Here is a 21,172-nt window from a genome sequence, read left to right as displayed (position 1 = left end):
GGGAGCCAGTGCAGAGATTTCAGTCCTGGAGAGATACGATCCCTGGGCTTCAGGCCAAGGACAAGTCTTGCAGTCCTGTTCTGGATAAATTGCAGAGGGCGGAAAGTAGAGGCAGGCAGATTTACATAGAAGCTGTTACAATAGTCCAGCCTAAAGAGAACCAGGGCTCTGGAGACAGTGAGCTTCTGGGGGGAAGGAGAGGAAAAGAAGAATACCTCTGAGGAGGTGCGGCTGGTAATGTGACTTCTCAGAGACGTCTGAGATGTGAGGAGAGAAGGAGAGTGTGGAGTCGAAGATGACCCCAAGGTTTTTAGCCTTGCAGGCGGGAGCAGGAAGAGGGCCAAGAGAGGCCGGCCAGAGAGCTGCAAGGAAGGAGGGAGTGGGTGTGCCGATGAGTAGAATCTCAGTCTTACTGGCATTAAGGCAGAGGTCATTGGTGGCACACCACTCCTGGATAGGAGACAGACAATCAGAGATGAGGGAGGGAGAGGAGGAGGACGAGGGTAGCCTGAAAATGAGCTGGGTATCATCCGCATAGCACTGAAAATTGGGGCAGAGAGCGGCAAAGCAGTGGGCAAGGAGTGTCAGGTATTGGTTGAACAGCCAGGGAGAGAGTTTAGATCCCTGGGGGACAACACAGGTAGAGAGAAAGATATCGGAGAAGAAGGACCCAAGTTGGACCTGGGAGGGTCGGTCAGCGAGGAAAGAAGTCAGCCACGCCAGAGCGTGACCAGTGATACCCAGGGTATCACGGAGATGGTTGAGCAGAATGGTATGGTTGACAGTGTCAAAGACAGAAGAGAGATCAAGCAAAATGAGGACGCACAGGGTGTTAGAGTCAAGGTTGGAGAGCAGGTCTTCACAGATGTTCAGGAGCACAGTTTCCGTGCTTCTGGCAGCTCTGAAGCCAGAATGATGGTCATGAAGACAACCAACAGATTCAGTGTGGAGATTAAGCTGGGAGATGGCCAGTTTCTCCAGGAGCTTGCCCAGGAAGGGGATGATGGAGATTGGGCGATAGTTAGCCGGGCAGGAGGGGTCGACAGAGGGTTTCTTAAGAAGAGGGTGCACAAGGGAGTGCTTCAGGGGGGATGAGAAGACTCCGGTGGAGAAGGAGTGATTGCAGAAGTCAGCCAGGGCAGGAGCCAGGGAGTCGATGTGGTCCTTGATAGTTTTGGAGGAACAGGGGTGAACCTGTTTCGACAAGACTTTCATAGCTCGGACTTGTCTAGAAACCTCGTCTGCAGAGAAAAGGGGAAAGGCAGAGAAGGAGGCAGGGGGGTGGCTGCAGAAAGGCCAGAGGAAGAGCAGGGAATAGAGGGAGGGAGGCGATAGGAGGAGAGTGAGGACAGGATGTCCTGAGTTTTTGAAATGAAGTGAGAGGCCAGTGCCGTGCAGACGGCCTGGGAAGGGACAGGAGAGGTAGAGACTGCGGCAGGATTGGCCAGTTCCTTGCAGATTTTAAAGAGTTCAGCCGAGTTAGATGCCGCAGAGATGCAGGCTTGGATATGAGCTCTCTTCTTGGTGAGAACAGGGAGCCAGTATTGCCTTTGCAGCAGGCGGCAGGCCAGTTTGTCAGAGGATGGACATGAAGCACGCCACTTCCTCTCGGCCACCCTGCAATTGCTTTTAGGGTGACGAGCTCTGAGTCATACCAGGAGTTGCACTTGGCTTTGGGCTTCAGGCAGATTCTCATGACAGGGGCAAGGATATCAAGAGTATCAGATATAGCAGAGTGGAGCGTGGAGAGGGCTGTGTCAGGGTGAGAGTCAGCCAAAGGGGGATTAGGGGGTGAGAAGGTGGTGGCGAAAGCCTCAACTGACACGCGCTTCATGGGTCGGATGACCGAGAAGGTGGGTGACAGTGATGGAGGTGGCTTGGCCTGAGGGGTAGGGAGGGTGAGGTGGGAGGATAGGAGAAAGTGATCACTCCAGGAGAGAGGAGTGGAGAGGGGGACAGAAAGGAGAAGGCCTGAGGAGATCAGAACATCGAGAGTGTGCCCTGCAGAATGGGTCAGGATAGAGGGGAGAGGAGAGAGAGTCGCAGAGGTCGCAAAAGAGTCCAGAGGGGGGACAGGAGGCATCCAGGTGGATGTTGAAGTCTCCCAGAAGGAGGAGTTGAGTGGTTGAGGCCAGGAGTGAGGAGGAGAGGTCCGCCCACTCAGAGAGGAAGGAAGAAATCTGACCAGGTGGCCGATAGATAGTAGCCACAGTAAGGGAATGGGTAGGGGAGAGAGAGAGAGCCTGCAGACGAGGCATTCAAAAGAGGAGTAGGTCTGCGTAGGAGTGACAGAGGCAGGAATCCACTCAGAGAAGATAAGGGCTACACCCTCACCAGAGCGGTTGGGCCTGGGCGCGGAGATGATCTTGTAGCCGTCAGGTAGGAGCGTGTCAAAGCTGGTGACAGAGCTGGCCGTGAACCATATCTCAGTGAGACCGAGTCAATACACTTTGGGGTGTCCCCCAGATGAACCATTCAAAAACAAATACAAATTTAGTGGCCCAGTCTTAACTCATGCTGGGTCCCGCTCCGTAGGTTATTCACATCACCACACAGAATGTAATACACAGTGCACTAGAGTTTTCATTTAATATAAAAAAAGTTTTTTTTTAATTTTATTAAATAGGCATGAGTCCTACGTTTCACAGAATAAAACAAGCCACATACAAACATATATTAATGTGGAGAATGTATATATACATCTAATAGCATTTTTGTGGTTAATTCATAAAAGCTTGAGGTGACACAGCCAAAATTCTCTAAGAGGGGGGAGGCCGGGCACACATGCTGTCTTCCTGGCCCTATCTGACTAACAAGTCACAGAAATACTCCATGGAGCAGTGTCACCTAATACAAGTTCTAAAATTACTTCAACATGGCGAAGTGCATTACATCTGACCAAAAACCGAGGACATCGAGGTCAAGTTCTTCAAGAAGGATGCAGACATCAGAGGAATGTTTGACAGCAGAGTGAGAGTTAAGAGTGGCAATGTGGAGAAGGTTGCCATCCTTGAAGGGCTTCCGGGGAGGGGTACAGATCAGAGGTACGCCCTGCGGAGGTGTAGAAGGAGCCTGAGAGGGGGCAGAGAGGGAGGGGGAAGGCAAGGTAGCCAAGAAAAGGGGTGGGGGGACAGCAGGAGAAGGAAGAAAATGGATGAGGTGCGGGAAGCGTCTATCAAAGAGGTGCAGGTTGGACTGAGAGCCATGGACCAAGACGGTCCGATTATAGAGTAAACATTAATGATGCCTTTAGAGGACTGGAAGGAGGCCAGGCGGGCGTTCGAACGAGTGCCACCATTAATGGGAGAAGAGGAGAAAGGAGAGAGCACAGAGACCATATGAAGGGTCCATAAGTCAGGTGAAGGCACGACAAAGAGGATGTCGGTGAGAGTTTCCTTGGAGGAGGCACTGGTGTAGGTGTCAGCGATAGGGAGGCCTGGGTTGGAGACCAGGACGTCCTTTTTAAACTTCTTCCTACCAGATTTAGTGAGGAGAGCAGGATAGCCAATAGAGAAGCAGTCAGAGAAGATAGGAGAGACAGAGAGCCCCATAGAGTAGGTGGGAGAGGAGGGGGTGGAGGGAGAGGGGGAGACACTGGCGAGATTCTCAGGGTTAAAGAGCTCACAAATGCTCAACTTTATAACCTGTGAGAAGCCACCTAAGTTTGAGAATCCTGAAAGGAGAGAAAAAGGCCTAGTTTTCACAGTGCAAAAGTATTTTTTAAATACTGATACAGTGCGTATTACAACAACATGTGGAGAAGCCACCTAAGTTGAGAGCCCTGAAAGGGGAGAAAAAGGCCTAGTTTTCACAGTGCAAAATTATGTTTAAATACTGATACAGTGCGTATTACAACAACATGTGGAGAAGCCACCTAAGTTTGAGAATCCTGAAAGGGGAGAAAAAGGCCTAGTGCCGTAAACTAACAGACCCTAAAGGCATTGCTGCACATTGAGGGCCCCGGTTAACTTGGAGCAAAGAGGTTAGCTGCTGCTGCAGACTGACAGTCGTATGTTATTGCCCCTTGCTTGACTAGTAGCCCCGACAATACAACCCCCCACAAGCAGGTAGCTGACTTTCTGCCAACTCAAACAGCTCTGATAAGCTGGTGGATGTGTCCATTAGCAGTCCCTAAAACAGGGGGCCTGCCCATTAGAATACCATGCAAACTGGCAACTATCTACCTTTGCACCTGTAAAATGGCAGCTCTACAAATTAATTGCCAAAATAAAGCACTAACCCTGCACATTGAGACTCCACAAGGACATGCATATGTCCACATTGGAAGACCATGCAAGCTGGTATTCGTGTACATTAGAAGTTCTGCAAATTCAGAGTCCCTACAAACAGCCAACCATACACATTAGCAACCCCTGCATGCTGACATTTCTATTACTAAGAACAAGTTCTGGGTCATAATCATCAAGGTGCTGCAAGAAAACCAAGTTCTGTCGGAAGACAGCAATTAAATAATACTACTTGTTTGATTTTTACTTGTATGGCTCTGTAAATTCTTCTAAATTTAAAGGGCACATTCACATGGCTGCATAGGTTTGTTTACACACCAAGCAGGTTTCTAATCAAAAAGAAAATTGTTATCCTCATTGGTCGAGTACATTACTCCTAGGTCAAGTAGGTAAATTAAGCTACTAGACCTGCAGGTCCAATAGATTTTTAATGATTTTTTGAGGCCTCTCATGCCTGCTTTATCAAAGGTACCCAATACAAAACGTCATGCTACAGTAAGAAATGGCTACACTGCATGCACCAAAATGGCAGTCCAGCCACATAATAACACTCATAATACTTGTTTTATCAAAGATGCCCAGTAAAGAATGCCATGCCTGCCCCCTGGTGCGTCAACGCCCCTCACTCACACATAATTACATTAATTATGAATGTGGGGTTGTGTGTGTGTGGTGTGGGAGGCATTGAGATCTAAGGGGACAACTATTGCATTTTTTGACTGGGCATACATGCCCAGTAAAAACTGCCATGCATCTATCATAGTTGCCTAGTTAAACAAATTACATGCCTGCCCTCTGGACCCCCAGCTCCTGACACATGCACACATTTAATGTGATTATTTGTGTATGTGAGATGCTGCCGGCCCAGGGGGCAGGCATGGTATTTTTTACTACACATCTATAATAGATGTCTAGTACAAAAAACCATGCCTGTCTGTAGGACCCCACAGCGCCTCATAGACGCACACAATCAACGTGATTATGTGGTGCACGCGTGGCGCTCTGGATCCCAGGAGGCAGGCATGGCATTTTTTACCACACATCTATCATAGATGTCCAGTAAAAAAGATACCATCCCTGTCCCCTGGGCCACACAGCACCAAACACACACACACACACAATGAACTTGAAAATGTGTGTATGCGAGGCGCTGCGGTCCCAGGAACAGGCACAGTATTTTTTAGGAGGCATCATAGATGTCCAGTAAAAAACACCATCCCTGTCCCCTGGGCCCCACAACGCCTCAAAGATGCACACAAGCAATGTGATTATGTGTGTATGCGAGGCGCTGGGGAGCCCAGACAGCAGACATGGTATTTTGTACTAGACATCTATCATAGATGTCTAGCAAAAACATATGATCCCTGTTCCCTGGACACCACAGTGCCTCACAGATGCACACAATCAATATGATTATGTGTGTATGAGTGGTGCTGGAGAGTCGGGGAAAGCATGGTATTTTTTACTAGACATCTAGGGCCTAATTCACAGAGCGTTTTCTTATGGGAATAGGCCATTACAAAACGCTTCTGTGAATTAGACCCGTAGTGTAGATGTCTAGTAAAATAATACCATCCAAATCCCCTGTGCCCCCCCCCACCCCGCGCCTCATTAGGAGAGCTGATTTTGGCGATTGGGCAGGGGGATTGTGCAACAAAGACATTTTTTAAATACCATCCTTGTCCAACCCCCACCAACCCCTCCAAACTTGCCAAAATCAGCTCCACTGAGTAGCAGACACCCATTCACACAGCATGCACTGACTCATTCACACAAGCACCCATCATCATTCACTCACTCACGCATACACGCATCTAAATAACAAATGAACATAATTGTAACTTCTGTCCCAGTTGTATAATTTACGCCCAGCGTTCCAGTTCCTGTGTTGCATCAACAGGTATCAGGAAGCAAGGGCTTCCTAATTCCTGCACATACGTGCAGGGGCCTGAGCCTGAAGTATGAAACACCCTGCTTCAGCCTGTTGTGTCTGTTTGTGCAGGTAGGCGCAGGCGCAGGAGCGCCCCCTCGCTCATACAGACATGCAGTTCCCTAGCCAGCATTTCCAATGGGCTATGCACGGCTGGGGAAGCAAAACTCCCCGGCTTTGCATGGCTCATTGAGCATGCGCAGTTGGGGAACAGAACTGTCAACGGGAAACACAGTTCAGCCAGCCACAGAGCGCTCCCTCAGGTGGAAAAAGCAGCCGAGGGAGCACTCAGTGTTTCACTGGGCTGGCTCCATGGCTCCTCCATAATGGGCGTGGAGGCCGGTGGTTAGACGCCCCCTTGCCCATTACGGACCGAGCCATCCCTGCAAGTTCCTGCATGCAAATTAATGAGAAACTAAACAAAAATCTCTTAAAGGGGCAAAGGGAGATAAAATGCATGACAAGGGCTTTGTTTCAAACACAGGTTGCAGTTTGTTCTGCACTTCCATAAGTTCTAATCACCCAACACTCAGTTACATATTTTATTAAAAACTTACATAATGATAAGAAAAAAGTGCCACGTGTCACGGCCAGTTTACCTGTTCCCATCTCTAATCCATTCCAGTTTTAAATGGTCTGCTGCCGAGATGTGTTAAAAAGACCCCACTGGGTGGCCCTCTGCAATCCTTGCCGTTTATCTTTGAGGGAAGACAAAGCAGTGGTGGGGCGTGGAAATGTGTCCCTTGTGCAACTGTTAAATCCGCCTCTGGCTGCAGGACTGGCACACCCCCTGGGATTCACCTCAAACCGCTAGTACCACTATTGGGGAAGTCCCCACACTAGGCCGAAACACACAAGGCCGCAACATGCCCGCAGAACCCCCGACCGCTGGATTCGGGCACACACCTCACCTCCAAACATGGGAGCCGTCAGCAGCCGCGAGACACTTCAACGTCCTGCAGGCGCCCAAGATGGTGGCGGGGCCGTGGCGTACCTGGCAGAGATCTCACGCCAGAGTTCGCGCTTCCTCAGTCCCTGCCACTTCCCGCCCAAACGTGACGCCACGCCAGGCTCACCAACCTCCTCAGACAGGAGGCCAGTCCTCGGGCCAGAAGTCCTCCAAAGCTAAACGTCACACCCGGAACACAAGTTGAAAAGCTGACGGGTAAACACCGGAGCGATCAGAGGAGCGCAGTAGCCCAGGAAGCGTATGATAGTGTTGAACGGTTTGGCCAAGTGACCCAAGTCCCTAGTTCACAGAGCACCAAGATCAAGCTCTCTAGCGCCGCCCAACTACTGTTTTTTTTTTCATTTGGTTATGGACGTGGATGGAGTCTGGGACCTACGCCAATACTAGCGGATTATCACATTGGAAGACCATGCACGCTGGTATTCGTGTATATTAGAAGTTCTGCAAATTCAAAGTCCCTACAAACAGCCAACCATACACATTAGCAACCCCTGCATGGGGTCATTCTTGTTTAGGTTACGTTCAAAAGCTTTTATATGGCGCCCATCTCTACCATAATGGTCTTATTGCATATATGCTTCTATATGCTAAACTAGTTCATTTTGTAATCTCTTCAAGGCAAGCAGAGTTATTCTGCCTGCTTGCAGGTGATCAAATAACATCATTAAACTGAATAATGAAGCGTTCATTATATAAAAACCACCAGCACCATAATATAGAAACACTTATGCATTTATTCATTCAGATAACAACATTGTAAAATTCAGTGCCGCATCACCTGATTTCCAGTGTGTAGTAACATCTCTTAACTTCCGCCTCACCATTACCCATTACATCTTGCAACCTTTTGTCTTATCTTTGCTGCCTCTAGTATCTCATCCCTTCCTTCGTAATTCAGGCTGCCTATATTGTACCAGGGAACCACCTTTACCTGCACGGCTTGGCTATGCTTCCTTAACTGATTGCTCGCTGGAATCACAACATCAACATCCCTGCATGATTAGATTCTCTTCCTTTGCTAAACAACAGTGTGTGTACACTGAGACCCGCATTAATGGAATAGCGGCTAGAAGTCTTGTGAATTACTAATGGACTTAGTACTGGTTCCTACTCTTCCCGCTGTATGCAATGCATGGTGACATGCGTGGAGAACTTGGTGAGATTACAACACCTGTTGTGTAGTATAAGGCTTACACAGCAATCCCCCTGGTACACACGAAACACCTGAAGCATTGAACTATAATCCCTGATGAAGGCTGAGCCGAATTGTCTTGGTACCTGCAGCCGAAACTGAAGTTGGCTTCTTCCTGAAACAAATTATATCAATAATGCATGTTGTGCACAGAATGTGACCAAATGTCTTGATCTGTCACTATGTGTTTCTCTTTCTCTCCGTTTGGAAATGTATAACATGGTTTAATTGATGTATACAGGCCACATTTCTGTTGTGTTCTGTCTACGCACCAGCATACAAAAACCACAGACACAGGCTTCCACGTCTATTCACTTTATTCTCTATACACCAACTGGTTTGCCTTTCATGTTCCCTCCCCTTCCCTTTCCCTTCGCGGGTCCCTCTCCATCCTCTTGTTCAGTCTCCTCTTAAAGGGGACGATGTCCAATTTGTCCGTAACAGCCCCCCTTACTCATCACGGTAGTTCGTGGCCTACATCTGTTCGATGAGACGGGGGGGGTTGGCGCACGGCTCGCCAGCGCCGATCGTGCGGGTCCAGCTTCCTCATCTGGCGATTTTGGAGGGGGATCCGGGTTTCCTCCTCTTCTGTTTCCTCTTCCATCACAGGTGTCTCCTCCTCAGAATCCTCCTGGAACAGCTTACGGAAGAATGAGCTGAGGACCGAAGGGCTGTGGATCTTACTGTTTGCTGTGGCGAGTGGAAGGAGAAGGAGAAGGAGTAGAGGGTGTTGAGGTGCGTGTGCCTATACCTTTAACAGCAGCTGACCTGGTCACCTGACTTTGGTCACAAAGTATATAAGGCCGCCTCTTTCACCCTTTTGGCGCTAAGCCCTGAGGACCGAAGGGCTGTGGATCTTACCGTTTGCTGTTTGGCGAGCGGCGTACGGCGATATCGCACAGGTTAACTGCTACCCGAGAAATGGATCCATCAAATCTACATACGTCTAAGGTGCCACGAAGGACTAGAGCACAAGTAAGACAAACAGCGACGACTACCATGACCCAAGCAAACATCATCAGAAGCAACAGAAAAGTGAGTGAATACTTTTCTTGCGGGTCGCAATCTGGTAATACTTTCTTAACTGATGACAACTTAACTGATGACAACGCTGCCACACAGTTGGAAGAGGTGTTTGAACCCGTGCAATCCACGGACGAGGTTGCACCCATTAAGCAGAACTCGCCATCGTCCCTGGCTCCTCCAGTGTTGGCTGAACTCAATTCACCCCCCCTACCCGCCCCATTTCACCATGTACATCAGGCGGAGGAAGAGGGGTGCACAGTTATAACATCCGAGAACGAATCGAAGAGGGCAAAGAATAACCATGATTTGTCGAGTCATACGAGCACATCTAACCTGGATGAGCCGACTAGCAATGGCACCATGCCGCCAGCGTTGTGCGCGGCGGCTGCTGCCGGTGCGGATGGAGGCGTCCCGGTTACAGAAGGGGCCACAGCGGCCTGGTGGTCCAGTGCCGCGTCTGACTCCCCTGCCGCGGAGCTCGCTGATGACGCAGGTGGGCCGGCCGGGGGGGCGCGGCCTTCAGCGGCAACCAAGGACATGTGTGGGGATGGTAATGTGGGCGTCCCGGGGCTGGTGTTGCGCCTGGGAGATCTGGCTGCCGCGGTGACTGACGCAGCAGCGTCTGCGCGCCCCGAGTTCCATACGGGGCTGTCCAGTGGAACAGACAGTGCTAGGTCTGCCAGTAATAACGCTTTAAACGACAGCCCTTGTAAAGAGCTCAGTGAGAAGACCGTTTGGCATCAGAATTTGAGCCCGCCTACACCCCACGCTACAGAAGCTGCCCCCGTGAGCAATGACAAAAGAAACTCACTAGAGGTCGTATCGGCCGTGTTACAGAATCTGATTAACTTAAATAAATCTAGATCGTGTAATCAGCCATCTGTATCTACCATAACAGCCGAAATATCTCCAAAAGCCCCTCAGAAAAGAACTTGTACGAATGTCACCGAATTAAATCGGGATATATGGGGATCGAGCAACTACAAAAGAAGCAAAGCATACACTGCAAAATCGCATGAGAGCCTTTTTCAATCTCAAGATGGTAACGTTGTCGATTCCCAGAAAAGAATACCGATCCCACACACGAGCGGTCACTCTAATAACAAGAAATCCCAGTTCGCTGAAAGGGAAAGTTCAATTAGTGAAGAGACGTCTGATGATTTGGAAACGTCAGATTCCTCGTTTGGGAGACCGTCCCTTCCCAAAGATAAGGAGGAAATGGGCCGGAGGGAGACGTTCTGCTCCTGAGACAGAGAGGAAGATAGCAGAAGATCGACCTGCTCCTTGTGTTCATGTTCCCTCTAGTGATCTCATGATGGCGCTTACTTCGGCAATGGCAATCTCGATGGCACCCTTTACTAAGTTATACGAATCCTTGAGCGACAATGTCAAGGACGTTACTACGTTACTAGCCTTATTGAATTCAAAACTGATCCATCTCGAATCAATGCAAGAGATAGAGAGACACACACAAGAAGATGTATTGCATCAAATTTTGGCTGGCATCACAGCAGTAAAAGAGGCAAAAAAGAATGACATGATTGATAAAAAATTATTCGCTGAGGTTGCAAAGGAAGCCTTGTCCTTGTTTCATAGATCACATGTTATCAAAAAAAGCGAAGACCGGCTGGGCGACGAAAATCCAGAAGAGCCGGGAAGTAAAGCCCTGCCCCCTAATGTAGATACATTTGCAAGTTCCTCACCGTTGGTTAAGATGTCGCCTCTACGTTCAGAACCAATCCACCAATTGAAGCAAGTCCTCCAGGATGATAAGACAGTTGATGCCGCACCAAGTGAGGTGATTAACATCTCACATGAATCACTGAAAGACAGATCATATACGCTGGAAATGAAGGCGCATAAACAAATGACTGTAAGTGAACCTCGGGATAAAAACGTTGGCCAAACAACTTCGCTTGATATTTCCTTTAACACAGCATTTCTGCAAACAAAAAATGCATTCAATCCAGCTTTAGGGGACGTGCAAATGGCCTCCGGCGCTGCTACAGTACAGAAAACTACAGAGTTGGCCCCCGAGCTGCAACTTGCAAAAGTGGCAACTCCAAAGCCTGCAGGCTTGTTTTCCATCTTCGGAAACTTAGACAACGAAGTGCATTCGCCTGTACATGCTGGCAGAAAGTCTTGTAACGTACAATTGAAAAAGCAAAAAAACATGCCTGCCAGAAAAAAATCGCAACTAAAAGGAGCTCGCAAATTTCTGCGGAACTTAAACATGTTCCAAATAGTTGACAAGGCCATTACTACCAGCTTGAAATTAGCGGATACTATTAAGGAGACTCAAAATGCTCATCACGAACTGGATGACTTAAAGTCCAAGGTGTCGCAGAGTCCGTCGAACGATGAGGACTTAGTCATACAAACAGCACTCTTGAACATGTCAGTTTACGAAGATAACAGCGATCCTGATGATGAGGTGAATAAAACTGCTGTTGACATATGCGCCGCTCAAGATGTGGTTACTTCTTTAGCTGGTAAAAACATGAGTAATAACCCTCAGAATCCGGCACTAGAAAAACAAAGCTGTCCTAAATTGGAAACACAGCAACGTGAAAGTCCTTCGACTTGCACAAATCGAGTAGCCAAAAATAGAATTTGCGAGATTATGCCACAGGTTAATGAGGAGCCTGACATAATCAGAGAGCAGAGGAGTCCAGTTTTCCTGACCTTGCATGCGAAAAGGGAAAGACAAAGGCTTCAAGGCCTACTTATGTCTCAAAAATCTGATCTAACTGGGCCACTTGCCAAAAAAAAAGAATCCTGTTCAGAGGTGTCCCCTGTTTTTGACGCCATTACAGAGAAATCCCAGAAACTGGTCTTTCATAAGGCCTCCCCGGCGACATTATACCTGAAAAATAAAACAGCGCCACATGCTCCTAGACAAACAGAACCCTCATTGCTGATCAAATTAGTGCTTGAGCGTCTGGAGGGCGAGGATAATCTAATTTTGAACAGATCCAATGTGTTAAAACTGCTTCACTATGTACCTCGACTTCGCTCTTTGGAGTCGAAAGACTTGAAAATAATCGAATTCCCTGAGGAACGTCGCACCGATAAGGTGATTCTACATGTAAATTCCAACTTAATCGCAAATTTAATCTTGGAGGCGAATGAAGAACTACTATCAATGGGCTTCGACACGTATAAAGCGAGAAACCCGGAACAACGAGAAAATGATAGAGATGCGACGATAACGGAGCTTGGCGATATCCTGTTTCCCATGAAATGCACGTCTAAAGCTCACGAAGAGGTGAGAAAACTAGCTCAAGGAGAATCAAATCGGCAGGTCCATCCTGAACAAATCGATCGCTCTTGCATGGCCCAGTTTCCATCTCTTCCGTCCCAAGGCTTTACGGCGGCAGAAAAGAACCCGCATAGTCGAATTGTCCCAATTGAGAGAATTAAAATTACTATTGAAAATGGGAGCTGCCCAGGAAATTACGTGTCAACACTAACTAATAACCAAAGGGAACCCGAACGGGCGGAAGACTGGAAATGGATGGCTGTGGCCTTGAATGCTCATTCGAGCAGCTAACGCCCAAATATTATTTCCGAGCAGGAATGTTCCTTTGCCTCATGGAACACACGCGGTTTTTTACATCTTCTAAACAACAATTGGGCACAAGATCTTCATTTTATTTGTTTACAGGAAACCTGGATGTGCGAACTACCAATAGCTCCAGAGTATGAGTGTGCACTAAATCTAGCGATTAAAGCCGAGAAGGGCCGTCCAGTTGCAGGCCTGTTAACAATGATCAAAAGATCATCGGGCTACCGACTGCACAACTCAGTCAATTACACTGCATTCATTCAAGTCTGCGAGATACGCAAAACTGCTGCTGCTGCCAATGCTTGGGACGCGATCCATATCATTAATGTATACTGGAACCATCAACGGATTGGTTCACTGCCATTCGTCGACCAAATTACTGCAATCCTTGATAAGTTGCTGGAATCAAGCAGTAGAAGCGCAGTGATAGTTTGTGGTGATCTAAATATCGATTTCTTCAAACCTCAGAATTCCTCTAAAAACCGTTTGGCAGAGATATGGAGAGAAGAGATGGAAGTGAGAGGGCTTGCGATGTTAAACGGTCACACACAGGGTGACATCCCAGCCAAGACCACATGGCAGCGCGATGGGCAAAGTTCCACTATCGATTATATGTTTGTATCCGATACGTTGCATAGAAAAATAAAAACTATGAAAATCCGCTCAATGCCCAACAGTGATCATGATATGCTAGAACTTAGATTCCTTGACACGAAAGGCCTGCAATGCAATAAGTGGAACTCCAAAGTATTGGTGGAATCCAATCGCCTTCGCTTAAAACTGAAAGAACAGGACATGGTGAAGATAAGCCGCCAGTTTAAGGCAACGACGAAAGAGGTTGAATATACACCAATTCTGTCTCAGTTCAAAAGCAAGAATCTTGGTCTCAAAAACCAGTAATTTGTGAAAAAACATAGCTTTGACCTTATGATAATGCAACGGAAAAGATCCATGAGAGCAGAGATTCGAAAAAACAATCAGGGCCCCAAGTTTGAAAGAACTGCAAAAAACAAAGCGGTTAAACAAGCCTATAAAAACTGGCTTAAAAGTCATTGAGTCGTACTACAGCAAAACGATGCCGAAGCAATGATGAAGATGCTCAGGAATAAGAACAGTGGCGAGTTCTGGCGTACCATCAACTGCATGGAAACCTCACAAATGGCTCTGCAAGCGTGCCCAGTATTAGAAAAGGAGTGGGTCAAGTACTTTACAGACCTATACTCCAAAGACGTTGTTCCAATTGTGCCAATTTCCAACATAACCTCATGGAACCTACACTTTACCAAGGATGAAATCCGAGAGATAATTGTGAGAGCTAAAAACTCTCGTGCGCCTGGTCCTGACGGGTTATCTAATTGTATGATAAAAAAATTTCTGGACCTATGGACTGACATATGTTATGATCTATTTACGAGAATCAACCAACAAAAGCAAGTCCCAACCTCTTGGATGACTGGCATTATTGTGCCGATCTTCAAGAAGGGGAATAGAGCATCACCAAAAAACTATCGCCCGGTGGCCTTGCTTGATGTGTTGGGTAAGATTTTTGCATCTCTCTTGCAAGTGCAACTGACTAACTAGGCCAAAACAGCGAAGAAAATAGATGAACGACAAGCGGGCTTTGTGAAATTTGTTGGATGCTCGCTAAACCTGCTGATTCTAAATCTGCTTAAAATAGAAGCATTAAGAACGAACACGAAAGTGTATCTTGCCTTCGTCGACTTCTCTACGGCCTTCGACATGATCGATCGTGAACTGTTGTGGGAAAAACTAGAGTTGTGGGGTTGTCCGGTTGGCCTACTAGCGGCAATTAAAGCTCTCCACACAAACACCTCAATTGCCATTCGGTTGGATCCTTCAGGAACGTTGTCCACCCAAATCAAGACACTGAAAGGAGTGAAGCAGGGTTGCCCACTAGCAGCTGCGATTTTCAGTCTATTCATCTCCGGTATCGGTGAAGCGATTCAAACAGTGAGATCCTTTCCACCTAATCTCAATGGATCAAAGATAAACTTGATGCTGTACAGAACTACGTGTACCAGAATAATTTGAAGATCAATACATCTAAAACAGAAATATTGGTGCTCGAGAACTTGAAAACAAGTCACAATTCAAAAGGCTCAAAGTATGTATGGTCTCTAAATCAAGAGAAATTGCAGATATCAAAAACTGTAAAATACCTTGGCATGACACTTAATTCCAGTATCTGTGAGGAGCCTTGGGTGGCCGATTCAAAAAGGAAATGTGGCCAGTCAGCCTGTCAAGGTCTGGTAATTCACAAAAAATATGGGCAATTTTCAATGATACCATTACGCAACTTTTATGAACAAAAAGTAGTACCAATTCTGGTATATGGTGCAGAAAATGCCTTTGGTTGTCCATCAACGCACTGGAGTTCACTAGAACATATGTTCTGGTCAAAGACCCTAAATCTACCACCTGGAATCGCAACTGCCTGTATACGGTATGAATTAGCATTAATCTCTTTGCATGCGAGAATATGCTGGAATCAACTTGCACTATTTCGAAAAACGTGTGTAGAAGCGGGAATATTTCAATTCCAGATATTTCACAAGGCGGCATCAGGAAGTCCAGATATCCTTTCTCAATGGATAAAACAATGTGAAGATCTTCTGGCGATCAACAACATCAGCTTGCAAATGCTCCATAGTAATCCTGCGGCCGCAAAAGTGCGACTATGGCGTACTGACTGGATAAATACATGTCGTGAGCGATCGATGGCTAATGCGATGACAGACTCTCCGACGGAAGCAAGAAGGTACAACATCTTGCAAAAATATTTGTCCCGCTTTCCAAACGCAAATGCAAGAAGATTATTTTTACTGTTCCGGTTGAATGCATTAAGAACTAAAGAGCGAACCAGTTATTGGGCGTGTAATGCGGGTCAAACCTCGACTTGTCGCTTTTGTAATAAGGAGCTAGAGTCCTTAAAACACTTAGTCCTCTTCTGCTCAGCTCTAAGAGACGCTAGATCAATACATCTGGGTCAATGGTCGGATGCAAATCGTTCTGCGTGCGCAGAAGAGTGGTGGAGGAAAATGTGGAATGGACTGGACATGAAACTAATCTTGCCCTTGACTTCCTTTCTGGCTATTATCGTAGCGAAATTAAAAGTGAACGCAGGTCAATAAGGAGCCAGAGAAACGGGTTGAGAATTCCTAAAAACCAGTTTTAAGGGGTAATCTGGGTGACTATCTCTGGCCGAAGGTATGGGGAGAAGGAAATCGATCCAGTCGGGGGCATTGATAAATGATGACGGAGTCGGTAAAACTCTTGTTTGGTGTAGATGTTTGTGCAATATTTTAAAGGTTTGCTTTAAACCAATAAAATTTAAAAAAAAAAAAAAAAAAAGAATGAGCTGTTTCTGGTTACCTTTCTGCTCTCTCCTGTGGCAGTAATCATTGGCCCCTTGACTTCAGTAACCACGAGAGGTTCATGTGATGCTGGAAATGCATCGGAGGGACAGGGCCTCCGTATCCTTGTCCTTTACTGCTTTTTATCGTGTGTTCTGTCGTGATTTCTGCGCAGGAGTTCTTGGGGACTCCTGGCGGTGCAGCTCTCTTTCTTTTGGTTTGGTGAACGGACCCGTGGGATACCCTTATGGCACCCATGGGTGGGGGTACAACCCTGTGCCCCTAGTGTATGTTTTTGGGCACCTGTGGGTGGCCCACAGAGCAGGGTATGGGCTGGTGGCAGCTCCATGCTGAATTTGACAGGTGCGCGGAGTATCCTCCATTTTGGGATACCCCGGCCCTGCCATTGGGGTCAGTTGATTCCTGATGGAAAACAAGATGGCCCCGGTGGCCTCTTGCTTTCTATTACCCATTACCTTCTTTTCCCAAAGTCCTGGGGAGCCCTGACTCTGTCCCTTCCCCCTGACTGGTTGTTGGGTGGAAATACCATATATGGTGTTGTTGTGAAGGCCTGGGAACTTGCCTTGGGGACAAGGACCACGGGACTGGACCAGGGACTGGTTGAGGGTTCAATAACACCCAGATCCAACATCTTGGCGACCTCAGCCTGGATGTGGTTCTTAACCGTATCTGACATTCGGTAGCTCCTGCTCTTGACAGGCACGCTGTCACCAGTGTCAATCTCGTGCTTACACCACGGTGTAAGGCCTGGCGTCAGCGAAAACAGAGAGGCATACTGCTGGAGCAAAGTCCTGCAGGCCCTCTGCTGCTCGGTTGTCAAATCTGGAGAGAGCTGCACTCCCTCCACTGAGCCATCCTGAGGGTTGCTATGCAGCAAATCAGGAAGGGGCTCACTCTCATCCTCTTCTTGCTCTGAAGCTAGCAAGAGACATGAGACTTCTGCTCGCCTGTGGAAAGGCTTGAGCCTATTGACATGGAATACCTGAGGGGCTGCCCCTGGGACTCCCATGTCAACCAGATAGTTGACCTCGCCCATCTTGGAGATTATCCGGAAGGGTCCAGTCCACTTATCTGCCAATGCCTGAGGCTTGGTAGGCTCCATCACGAGGACCTCCTGTCCCGGAGTCCAATCCACTTGCGATGCTTTAAGGTCATGCCAGTATTTGTTCAATTCTTGGCTGGCCTTGAGATTCGCTGTTGCTTGACTCATCATCTGTGTCATCCTCCGTCTGAGGCCTAACACATAGTCCCCCACTTGCTTGGCGGGACCGGGATGGGTGGCTTCCAAACCTTCCCTGATCAAGGCGAGGGGCCCCCTCACGGGATGTCCAAAGAGTAACTCAAACGGGCTGAAACCAACGCCTTCTTGAGGTATTTTTCTGTAAGCAAACAGCAGGCAGGGCAGGAGGAGATCCCATTTCCTCCTTTGGGGCTATTCCAAAGCACCTAGCATGCCCTTGAGAGTTTTATTAAATCTCTCAACCAGACCATTGGTCTGGGGGTGGTAAGAAGTGGAGAACTTGTAGGTTACCCCGAACTCTTTCCACATGGTTTTCATGCAACTAGACATGAAGTTGGATCCTCGGTCAGAGACAACCTCCTTGGGGAATCCAACACGGGTGAAAATGCCCAGGAGAGCCCGGGCAACCACCTTGGCCGTAACAGTCCGAAGGGCTATAGCCTCTGGGTACCTGGTGGCATGATCTACCAAAACCAGGATGAACCGATGTCCACCGGACGTGGGAGGGTCAAGGGGTACCGACAATGTCGATGCCCACCCTCTTGAACGGTGTGCCAACCACTGGCAATGGCTGCAGTGGGGCAATGATACTGCCTCCAGTTTTGCCAGACAACTGACAAGTTGGACAGGTCCTGCAGTGGGACTCCACTTCTACTCCCATCCGAGGCCAGTAGAAATGGGCAGAGAGCCTCTGCTTAGTCTTCTTGGTACCAAGATGACCAGCCAAGGGCACCTCATGCGCCAACTGCAGTAGGAAGGGCCTGTAAACATGGGGTACCACCAACCTCTTGAGGGCACCAGGTTCAGTTTTAGTGGGCTCACTAACAAGGAGCTCACCCTCCCAATAAATCCAGAAAGTCCTAGGCACCTCTCCTTGTGCCTGGGACAGGGCCTGTTTCCTCAGACCCTCGAGAGAGGGACACTCTCTCTGTCCTTTACAGAAGTCTGCCCGGGAGGGTCCCCCTTCAGCTAACAAGCATTGAAGATTGGGATGATCCTCCGGGTTGAGAACCTCTCCCACAGGAGAGTCTTCTGGCTCTTCTCCCACAGGAGTTGAGACGGGGTTTACCACTGGACCCAGCCCGTCCGGAGCATGGATCCCAATGGGTGCTGTAGGAACAGCAGGAAGAGAAGGAGCTCCCTCCACAGAGGTGGCCTTCTTGCTCTTCCTTTGTTGTGCCTTAGGCCGCGCCTTCGGCTCGGGTACCTAACGCACAGACAGACCCGGTGTCACCTGTGATCTAGTGACCGCAGCAGCAATCATGGGAAGACCATCCGCGATCAATCCCAACTTGACTAGATCGTTACCTAACAGAATGTTAGCTGGGACATTGTCCTGAACCAGGACAGGAAGCTTTGCTGTCTTGTCTCCAATTACGAGTGTGACTCGGGCTACAGGTGATAATTTGGGAGGCCCACCAGCTAACCTGGTGGTTCTCAGAGGAGCATCTACATAGTCCTCCGGCTTGAGCAGGGTCCTGTCCACCACTGTCATGCTTGCCCTAGTGTCTCTCAGACCAGTAGGTGGCTGGCCATTTAGGAGGACACTTCTAAAAAATCTACGGGTGTTCTGTGGGATAGTCGCCAGTACTTCCGCGTACTGGTCCCAGGCCCCAAGGGACACTAAGGAAATCTCTACGGGAGCACCAAAGGTGATCCCTGTAGAGGAGGGGAGGACAGTGGCCTCCACCTCAGACAGGGGGTAAGGGTGGGTCAGGCTGACAGCCTGTACTCTGAGTGCCTTACCAATACACTTGGAGTCACCCCTTTTGTGATCCAGAGCCCCACAGTCCCAACAAGTGCCGGGAGTGCGGGGTACGGTACTGGAACCACCGGGAACCTGCTTTGCAGCAGGTGGACCACTACTCTTATTCCCACCCCCAAATAACTTATCCCCACTAGATTTTTGGGTCTTAGGAGAGGAGGGTTTAGGTTTATTCGACTGTGACTGCTTTTGGGACTCCTCAGCTTTCTGAGAGGCCCCTTTTTCTTTGTCCTTGTCCTTCCCACTGGAGTCCTTAGGGGACACCCGGTGGGAGATCCACTTGTGAGCCAACCTAGCCAGCTTAAAGGGATCCAAAATGTTCTGGTCAGCAACATACTGACGCAGCTCCGGTGAACAGGCTTCAGAAAAATGCTCCAAAATAAATAGGTGGGACAATATAACGAAAGTTTTCACCTTGTAACCATCAATCTACCCCATCATATTCATGTGCGCAGCACTCACCCAGTCAACCCAAGACACATTCTCTCTTTTCTTAAAATCCCTGAACCTTTTAAGGTATTGGGTAGGCGTCTTGCCAAACGTGGCAATCAAAGCAGATTTCATACACTCATACTGACCCCTTTCTTCCACACTCAGCTTCAGAATACAGTCATATCCAGTTTGAGGCACTCTGCTTAGCAAACAATTAGCCCAATCTCTTTTGTCAACATCATGAATTGCACACGCCATTTCAAACGCTTCAATCCATTGGAGGATATCAGAACCCTCCGAAAACACACCAACCAAATCCTTCATAAATTTAGTTGCTGGGGACCTGACACTCTCACTGGGTTTCGCTGAAGTCTCCACTCGAGCTTTCTCTAGCTGGATTCTCTGACATTCAGTGTCCTTGTCTTTGGGTTCAAGATCCCTATTCTTGAGTTCAACTTGTTGAGGCAGCTCCTCCTTCTTAAGTTCAGCATCTATTTCCAACTTGCGATATTCAAAGGCCAATTTCATCCTTAATAACTCAAGTTCCAAGGAATTGCTGGGGTTCGGAACAGAGGCAGCAGGAATGGCGGCATTCCCAGAAACAGATTCAGTAGAAACGCCAGGGGCAGAGTCCTCATTGGTTGCATTCCCCCCCTCATCAAGAGTTTCACCATCAGTCTGGTAGTCCACCAGGGCAGCTATCAGCTCAGCCCTAGACTTATCCACAAAGTCTAACTCCCTGGCTTCACAAGCACTCTGGAGAGCCTCTAAGCTCATCCGAGTCAATTTACCATTCGCAATAGACTCCATTGCTTGTAATGCAGTTATTTTGTACACACCCAAACCTTAATCTAATAAAGTGCAGATATTTTGTAAGTGGCACAGTTATACAATGATTCTTAAAACCATAAGCATCCCACCGCTGCCACCAGTGTAAAGACTGGTAGGGGGTGTCTGTACTTCCGCTCTCTATATGGTAGAGGAGAGGCACAGAAGACCCCAGCCAAGATTCTCTATAAGGTAGCAATGGACGAGCAATCAAGGCCTAGCTTCTCAGGAGGTGATGCAGGCTGGTTCTTAAGTACAGTGTAGTCCCCGAACCCCCACAAAGGAATGTCCACACACTGTATTACTGAAAACACAGTCTTTATATAATTACTATTCAAAGGTATGTACACGATCACAACAACGCACTTTGTACTCGGAAGTCAAGAATGATAAATATATGCAATTCTAAAGTGGTACCACTAATGTTATCAAATCTCATTAAAGTGCATTAACTGTACGGTTAAAATGTCACACAGATCAATAACGAGGAAACCAGCAATAGAGATAGGAAGGAACGCAAGATGGTTGAAACAGTAGGCAGAATACTGACCCCTACCACGAGACACAGTTCTGAGTGGA

General features: G+C 47.9%; 1 protein-coding gene across 1 annotated transcript in view; it reads right to left on the bottom strand.

Moving 5' to 3' along the window:
* The window catches only part of LOC138565982 (transmembrane protein 272-like), a 2,717,663-nt gene extending 2,710,479 nt beyond the window's left edge, over positions 1-7,184 (bottom strand). Inside the window, exon 1 of the mRNA XM_069643065.1 lies at positions 7,089-7,184. The gene's annotated coding sequence lies outside the window, so the exon portion shown is untranslated. The remainder of the gene's footprint in view (positions 1-7,088) is intronic.
* Positions 7,185-21,172: the final 13,988 nt, after the last annotated feature.

Source organism: Ambystoma mexicanum, chromosome 2p (genome assembly GCF_040938575.1).
Source record: "Ambystoma mexicanum isolate Mex_15411 chromosome 2p, UKY_AmexF1_1, whole genome shotgun sequence".
In the NCBI taxonomy this organism is placed as follows: Eukaryota; Metazoa; Chordata; class Amphibia; order Caudata; family Ambystomatidae; genus Ambystoma; species Ambystoma mexicanum.
Note: the sequence above shows the minus strand (reverse complement) of the source record. Positions and strands in the feature narration are given on the sequence as shown.